Source organism: Sinocyclocheilus anshuiensis, unplaced genomic scaffold (genome assembly GCF_001515605.1).
Source record: "Sinocyclocheilus anshuiensis isolate Anshui unplaced genomic scaffold, SAMN03320099.WGS_v1.1 scaffold79, whole genome shotgun sequence".
NCBI classification, from domain to species: Eukaryota; Metazoa; Chordata; class Actinopteri; order Cypriniformes; family Cyprinidae; genus Sinocyclocheilus; species Sinocyclocheilus anshuiensis.
This window is the reverse complement of record NW_015548213.1, coordinates 1,272,538-1,281,160: the sequence shown is the minus strand read 5'-3', so window position 1 is coordinate 1,281,160 and position 8,623 is coordinate 1,272,538. Positions and strand designations below refer to the sequence as shown.

At 37.2% G+C, this 8,623-nt stretch overlaps 1 protein-coding gene and 1 pseudogene across 1 annotated transcript in view; one reads left to right on the top strand and one right to left on the bottom strand.

Annotated features, from left to right (window-relative positions):
- The window catches only part of LOC107653786 (ras-related protein Ral-A-like), a 5,711-nt gene extending 5,334 nt beyond the window's left edge, over positions 1–377 (bottom strand). The window contains exon 1 of the mRNA XM_016440609.1: positions 148–377. The gene's annotated coding sequence lies outside the window, so the exon portion shown is untranslated. The remainder of the gene's footprint in view (positions 1–147) is intronic.
- Positions 378–2,003: 1,626 nt separating this feature from the next.
- On the top strand, positions 2,004–8,623 carry LOC107653785 (mediator of RNA polymerase II transcription subunit 1-like; annotated as a pseudogene).

Below are 8,623 nucleotides of genomic sequence, written 5' to 3'. Positions count from 1 at the left end.
CACACACACACACACACACACACACACACACACACACACACACACACACATATGTTCATTAGCTTTCATCTATTAGCACCCGGTCTGGATTTAATATTATAACCACAATATTCGTAGCGATGCCTCGACAGCAGTGCTGGACCTTACCTTTGTGTGTGCTCGCTCAGCTGAAGGTAATCCAGAGACACAAGGACTCCTGGGAAGGGGGAGATTCCTCTTCCCTGATCTCTCCGTTACTGCAGACTCCACATCCCGAGCAATGCCATCAGATCCGGACCGAATGTGCTCTGTATTCACCGCGACTGCAGCCGGTCCGGTCTCCGTGATCTCCGGTGTGGCAGCAGGCAGAGCTGGGTGTGTGTCGCGGATGATGATCCCGACAGGCGGGTCACATGCAGGGAAGCGGCTGTCTGCGCATGCGCAGGCGATCCCCTCCAGATTCACGTGGCGCACGCTGATTAGAGTCACGCGGGAAATTAATTAGTAGCCTGTGACTCGCTCAGTACTAGAGAGTCTTTAGTTTGGCCGTTCGTGTTTATATACAGGTGCATCTCAATAAATTAGAATGTCGTGGAAACCGAATTGAGGCAGTAATTAAAGCAAAAGGAGCCCCTACCAAGTATTGAGTACATGTACAGTAAATGAACATACTTTCCAGAAGGCCAACAATTCACTAAAAATATTTTTTTATTGGTCTTATGAAGTATTCTAATTTGTTGAGATTTTTTGTTTTAAAAAGATTTAAGTTTTTGTTAAATGTGAGCCAAAATCATCACAATTAAAAGAACCAAAGACTTAAATTACTTCAGTCTGTGTGCATTGAATTTATTTAATACACGAGTTTCACAATTTGAGTTGAATTACTGAAATAAATGAACTTTTCCACGACATTCTAATTTGAGATGCACCTGTATGTATCTCATAGTTATATGTGTTGAAACCCTGCCCACACTCCAGGTAAATGCACCTTTCAGTTGGTTTGCCAACCGCCAATAAAATTTAAAGAAGAAGATATGTGTTGAAACAAATCTCTTGCGCGCCAGTCTGAAAGTAATTAACCAGTGGCTAAAATTAAGTCCGAGAGCGAACCTGGTAAAGTTAAAGCGAAATCTCGTATTCCTGAAGACAAAAATATCTCAAACCAGCTTTGCTGGTCATAGATGATTTAAACTGGTCTAGTTTCTTTATTTGACCCCCTAACTCTAGCACTCTCTATTCTAGGTCTACTTTATCTATTTGTTTTTGTTTTTTTATTTAAAAAAAACGACCCTTTAAGACTTGCACTCGATATTTGTTTTCTAACTGCTTATTTTCTATATATATAAAAAAATACCTCTAACACTAGCTTTATTCTTTTTCTATTCTATTTGCTAAATCTATTATATAATTAACAAAACAAAAAAAAAACCATGCTACATGTACTACTGCGTTAAGCTAACTGTCATAGCACTTATTATTGCTCTTTTGTTGATTCTGATTGCGTCCATTGTCCTCATTTGTAAGTAAGCATCTGCTAAATGACTAAATGTAAATGTTTAGCTGGCTAAGATGGTCAAGTGCCTCAAAACAGGCTGAAAGGCCAGACAAGCAGCTTAGGCTGGTTTAAGATATGTTGTTTTTTATTCTTAGCAGGTATCTACCATTAATATTTTGCAACGCGGAAGTAATCTATTTCCTGTGAATGTGCGAGACTTCCGATTCATTAGCCGCTCTGGGTAACTAGAACAACAATGTGCAGTAAACGGTTAAACAATTTGGGCTACAAACCAGTGTTTGTGATTATGATAATAAATTAAAATAATATGCTACCAAGAAATACCAGATTGCAATATCAGGCAGCATAACGGGATGTTTTTGTACAGGTAAAATAACAGGTAGCCAGTGACACTGGAAGCCGTGCACATTTAATGCCCGCTCTTAAGTTAAAAATTAGGTGGATGCAATAATTATCCAAAAACAAAATGCAAATGTTTACAGGTGGTGTGTCACCTATAGGTCCTGTAAGTATGAAGACCAAGACTTTACTGCCTGACCTTAAGTCCAAATATGCTGATAAATCTTGGAATGGCACCGTTCAACTGGTGCGGAGATGCATGGTAAGAAAATTGCCTTCACGAAATATCCAAAAATGAAAATAAAGTAATTTATTCACTCCTGTGTCATGTCTGCAGAGCTGGGTAGTAACTGATTACATGTAATCTGAATTACGTAATCAGATTCCCAAAATTAAGTACTTGTAATTAGATTCAATTACATTTTAAAATACTCGTGAGCAGAATACAGTTACCTTTTTATGGATTACATGATTACATTACACCATAGCAATAATTTATTCATTTCTTTCTACCGCTTTTGTGGACATTCACAGAGATCAGTCATTAGTCAGATGGATACACAGCAGACCACTGGATTCACAAAAATCATTTCAGGTTTAAGAAGTGTTTCAACATGGCATCATCTACTGATGAACACATTCATTTTTATTTGAATTATCACTCAGTCGGTTATTTTGCCATGTATTACTTTGGAAGGCGTTTGTCTTTCAAACACATTAAAATTCACCAACTTTTTTGTCATCTGACACAACCTTCCAAATCTATTCCAGATGTTTAGCTTGAGACTGTTGCGGACTGCATAAATCAGTGCCAGAATAATATGCAAACAGCAGGTCGTTGTCCAGAAAGATGATTAAATCTGAGTTTCTCTGAGCAGCTGTAAGGTGCATATCATGGTTGGAAAGTCCCTGCAGGATATGCTTGGGGTTATATTTTTGTCTCAGAACGTCATTCTTCTGGGCTTTTCAACATTTCTCAGTATTGCTGCTGTGGTGAAACAAGCAGGTGAAGAGTATTTTTCTTGAAAAAAACAAAAGGAGTCTGTGAGCCATTCGCACAATGTCTTCAGAAGATCAACGAGGCGCTCAGCGGTGAGGACGTCCTTGAATTCAACTCTAACATACTTCTGTGAATAAAAAATGTGTTTTTCTTTTTCTCTTCTATTTCTTGGTGGTTTGTGTTTTGTCTGTAGTGTCTTTCTTGACTGCAGTGGTGTCCAGACTAGAGATGATTGCCAAGCAAAGAGGGTTTGAACTTTTCCTACACACAGATATTGCACTTAGATCGCAACATCCAATATTGTGTTATGCTTTAATATTAGATAATCAGCAGGGTTAATATTGCTTAACGTCGTCATGAAATGGAAATTCATCTGTTTTCTAAATGCATGTTGTTCATCTTTTTGTGATGAGCTTGTTTTTTTGAGCTTGTAAGTTTTAATCATATCCAACAACTAATGGATTGAGTTGAGTCTTCGTCCTACATTTGTTTGTACAATTTGTAACAAGGTTAAACCAAGTATCATTTTAAAGTGTTTTTTTTTTAATGTTTTTTTTTTCTTCATTTGTCTCACCCAAACATTGCCACAGATGCTGGCATGGTGTTAAAAAACATACATACAAACACTGATGTACTTCACAATACAAAAGAAAAGATCTGTCGTTATGTTACATTGCAACTTTAAGCTGTGTACCTTGAGATTAAGTCAGAACTTTCCTGTAGAACCAATGGAAAACTGGGGATTACCCTGGAAAACCTGTTTGGACACAGTGATTATTTTTGCAGTTCTGCACAGTGCCCGCTGAGATGGAAAATACACCTTTAAAGCTGTGCTGAATTGATCGTTCATCTGAAGTTCCTGTATTTTATTATTTTTTCAGACTGTGTATTGACATAGACATCCTTGTCTGCGTTCCTCACAATTTAATACTTTGTCAATATTTTAAAAGCTTGGATGAGTTTCAGATTTCATTGCTGTTCCTTAAAACCCTCTGTGCAGCTGGCTCTTATCATTTAAGCTGACAGACTCCTGGTTTTTGTAGATTGGCGTCACATATGAGCCCCACAGAGACGGTGTGTTACCTGAGGGTGGCCCGTGGTGAGACGACGTGCTTCTAATATTGTGCAAAAGAGTGTGAAATGCATTAACATGGTTTGGTTTGGTTTGTAGTCCAGCCCATCACTCCTCCAGTTGTTGAGGTGAATCAAAATGTTCTTTATTTCAAGAGAAAAATGCATTGAAATATATTGGAGGTGGAGTAAAATGGTTATCGCATTCCTGCAGGATGAAGAATTTTCAAGAGTTCTCTCTAAGTTGGATGATCTTGCCTCTTTTTACATCATCCCAGGAGACAGGTATTGCCTTCTGGTATCTGATTATGAGTAGCGCTGGGCAATGATTAATCACGATTCATTGCATCCAGAATAAAGTTTTTGTACTGTGTATATTTATTATATATTATAAATTATATGAATGTAAATGTATACATGTAAATATTTTCTATATACTATATGTGTGTGTCTTTATATATGTGACCCTAGAGCACAAAACCAGTCATAAGGGTCAATTTTTTTAAATTGAGATTTATACATAATCTGAAAGCTGAATAAATAATGGTTTAAATTATACAACTATTTGAAAACCTGGAATCTGAGGGTGCAAAAAAATCAAAATACTGAGAAAATCGCCTTTAAAGTTGTCCATATGACGTTCTTAGCAATGCATATTACTAATCAAAAATTAAGTTTTGATATATTTACAGTAGGACATTTACAAAATATCTTCATGGAGCATTAATATCCTAATGATTTTTGGCATAAAAGAAAAATGGATAATTTTGACCCATACAATGTATTGTTGGCTATTGCTACAAATATACCCCAGCGACTTAACACTGCTTTTGTGCTCCAGGCTCACATATATATAATACATATACACAGTGTACACACACACACACACACACACATATTATGTACACAAAAACTTTTATTTTTAATGCGATTAATCGCGATTAATCATTGCCCAGCACTAATTGTGAGGTAATGATTTATTCTGCTGGTATATTTCTGTAACTATGAGTGTCTCTGCCAGTGATGTCAAGATTAACATCCACGCCTCTCTTCGACACCTGGAAACAGATCTCTTCAAAATATCCCATTTACCAAGGTGTGGGAAACTAACACCATACATGTTTCTCAAGATGAAAGTCTGTTCTCATATAATGCAGTGAGCACGGTCTCCTCTAGGTCTCTGAGAGAAAGTGATCTTCACGTTGACATCATGAACGGCAGGATTGGGAACGTCCAGCCAGGCAAAGAGGGTACGCAAGAGAGATGTTTAATGTGAAATATTAACCTGTTCTCTAATGTCTCCTTCCTCTCAGGAGCTCCACTGACAGCCGAGTACTACATTAGTCCATTAGATCTTCTCATCAGGCCGTCAAACACAGGTATTAAAACAGTAGCTCGGCACATAACTTCTAATCCAGTGTTACTTTTGTATTGATATATTGTTATCGCTTTTGAATTGGCTTTTTTTGAAAGGTTTCTTTAACTTTTTTTTTTCACTTAATTTTTTTCGTGTTTCATTTTCGCTTAAGTTTGAGTAATTATTTAGTAATTTTTTGTGTGTATTACATATTGTCATTTATTAGTTTTTTTTCCTGTTTTAGTAATTTTAGTAGCTATTGTATTTCTGTTAGTCGCCAAGGCAGCATTTCTAATTTGTTTAAATGCAAGTTTTTAATCTCATATATATATACACACACACAAACATATATATATATATATATATATATACACTGCCGTTCAAAAGTTTGGGATCAGTAAGATTTTTAATGGAGTCTCTTGTGCTCATCAAGGCTGTATTTATTTGATCAAAAATACAGAAAAAACTGTAATATTGTGAGATATTATTTCAATTTCTAATATTTGTTTTCTGGAAAAAACTGTAATATTGTGAGATATTATTTCAATTTCTAATATTTGTTTTCTGTTTTAATATACATTAAATTTCTGTGATGCGCAGCTGTATTTTCAGCATCATTACTCCAGTCTTCAGTGTCACATGATCTTCAGAAATCAGTATAATATGCTGATTTATTATCAGTGCTGGAAACTGTTGTGCTGCTTTAAGGTTTTTATTTTTATTTTTTGGAAACTGAGACTTTTTTCTGGATTCTTTTATGAATAAAAAGTTAAAAAGAACAGCATTTATTTAAAATTTAAATCTTTTCTAACAATATGAGTCTTTACTCATCAATCCATTTAACATCCTTGCTGAATAAAAGTATTCTTTACTTTCAAAAAAAGAAAGAAAAAAAAATGTACTGACTCCAAACTTTTGAACGGTAGTGTATATTGTAACACAAGATTTCCATTTCGAATAAATGCTGGGTTTTTTAAACTCTTTTTAATAGTTTTCATTTTTAGTAAACAACAGTTCTAATAAGTCCAATCAGATAACTATAAAATACCCAGGTGCATCATTTTTAATTTTAGTTTTAGTTTTACTTATAGTAGTCAACATTTGAAGTGGATCTAAAAAGTCCATCAAAGTTGTCCGAAGACAAGAACGCTTTTAGGTTTTAGGACAGCTTTAATTAAAGGTTTTGTGCCCTGAACAAATGCCTTTGACCCTTCGCAATTCCCTTTAACACCAGTCTAGCTCTAGAGAGAAGAATGAATGGTGCAATATCGATTTTTCTGACCCTTATTATATCAGCCAAGATGAGATCTTCATTTTTTGTGTGCTCTAGGTTTCCAGTGTTTCAGCCGCTCACTGAATCCTGCTCTGAATTACTCCCTGCCACCTTTCTTCTCAAACTACAGCCACCGTTACCCATGCTTATGTCCTTCATAGAGAAAATGGGCAACGTCACAGGTGCATCATACGTTGAGACATGATGGTTGAACCATATCATGTACCCATGCCCATGCCCATACCCATGTAATCGGTCTCCAAACATTACTCAGATGGAGTTATAGCTGAGAAACCCCAGCAGGTGGAGCCTCTACCTCAACTTCTCATGAAGACCAGCAAAACGCTGTGCTCCAAGACCTCCTGGACAGACGGGGTTCAGTTTGTTGTGGTCTGTTTGCAACCCCAGCCACCAAGCTTTACATAAACAACTACGTATGCCATGATAATTACGTATATTGCACAGAGAGATTATGGGATATTCAGAAGTTTTGTTTGTTTCATTACTGGCCACTGTACATTATTTGCATTGAACTGTACTTGTCATTCTGTGCTGCTAGAAGATGTTTATTTTGGGACAGCAAAAGAGTAGGCGTTTGTTAATTTGCTCTTCTTTGTTTCCGTCTTATTTACCTTGGTTACTGTCTTTAATGTTTCTCAGCCATTGCCTGCCTCTGAGTACCACAGTTATGTGTTCCCTGGGGCCATTTGGGGCCGAGAGTCCTGGAAAGTGGCCTTAATTCACACAGTCCCCTTCACACACCCCAGCCAGGTCCCTGCCTCACTGGATCTCCTTCGCCATCAGTCTGCCATAAACCTCCTGCTGGCAAGCTGCTTCAGTAACCACAGCCAGCTCATAGGTTATTAATACAGCTTATTCATGCATTCAGCTGGCAGTAGACTGGCAGCACATTCTCTCAGACTCATTTGCCGTAATTTAAGATTTTGCCTTTTCATAAGCTGTAGATGCTGGCTTGCTGTATGACCTGAGATGTGAGATCCTTCCAGAATCAGACCACTGCCTTTCTGTTACATTCAGCCTTGATGATAACATCCACCTGGCTGTTCGTAAGACCTCACTGATGAATTAAGCAAATTCATTGCATGCTGTCTGAAATGTTTTGCATCATATTTTGGCAATATAATATGAAAATGTAATTTTCTGTGCTAGTTCAGGTGACGGTGCTGGACTCTCATCAGATGAGCTGCAGACTTCTGATGCCTGATTTTGTGGATCATAAATTGGACGACTACATATCCAGGGTCCTTATGCGGTGCGTCCAACATTTTGCATCACTATTGCACATGCTCTCTAATTAGGATGTCATTTTTGCATTTGAGAACGGTTCTGTTAAACATACAGAGGCGGACAGTAACTAAGTACATTTACTTGAGTATTGTTACAACTTTTACTTGTAATGGAGTAATATTTGACCAGCAGTATCTGTACTTTCACTCAAGTTATGGAGTTGAGTACTTTGTCCGCCTCTGTAAACATACCAATAACAAACTCAAAACCTAAAGGGTTTGTTCATGCAAAAATGAAAATGGGCATCAGTTACACGCTCTACAGAGCACATAAGATATGGTCAACGAAAGCTCAAACATGTTTGCTTGACACGTGGAGGACCAAAATCTCTCAGGTGTCATTCAAAATATCTTAATTTGTGCTTCAACAAAAGTCTTGGGTTTGAAACAACATGATGGCAGAATTTTATCGGTGAACTGTACCTTTAAAAAAAACAATGAGGTTATGGACCGACGTAATCCTCTGAAAGCTCTGCAGATTTCCACAGAATTGAAACACGCTCTTGTTTGCAGAGTCCAGACCATGTTTACTAAATATTTTGCTTTCACCTTCCTATAAGCATGCAGTGCTCTCAGATTTTGTTCTCTCAGATATTTTTACCCCAAAATGCGCTGAAAATGTTAATGATTCAAAGTGAGTCTTGTCCCAGAGTGCTGCTTGTTCTCTGGAAACTCCCTCTGTTCATGAATCATCCTTCACCCATTTGTTTTTCTGTCCAGATGCATGTCCATCCCCATCACGAGGAGGGCCATATGCAGGAAAGTCAAAAGAAGTCAATAA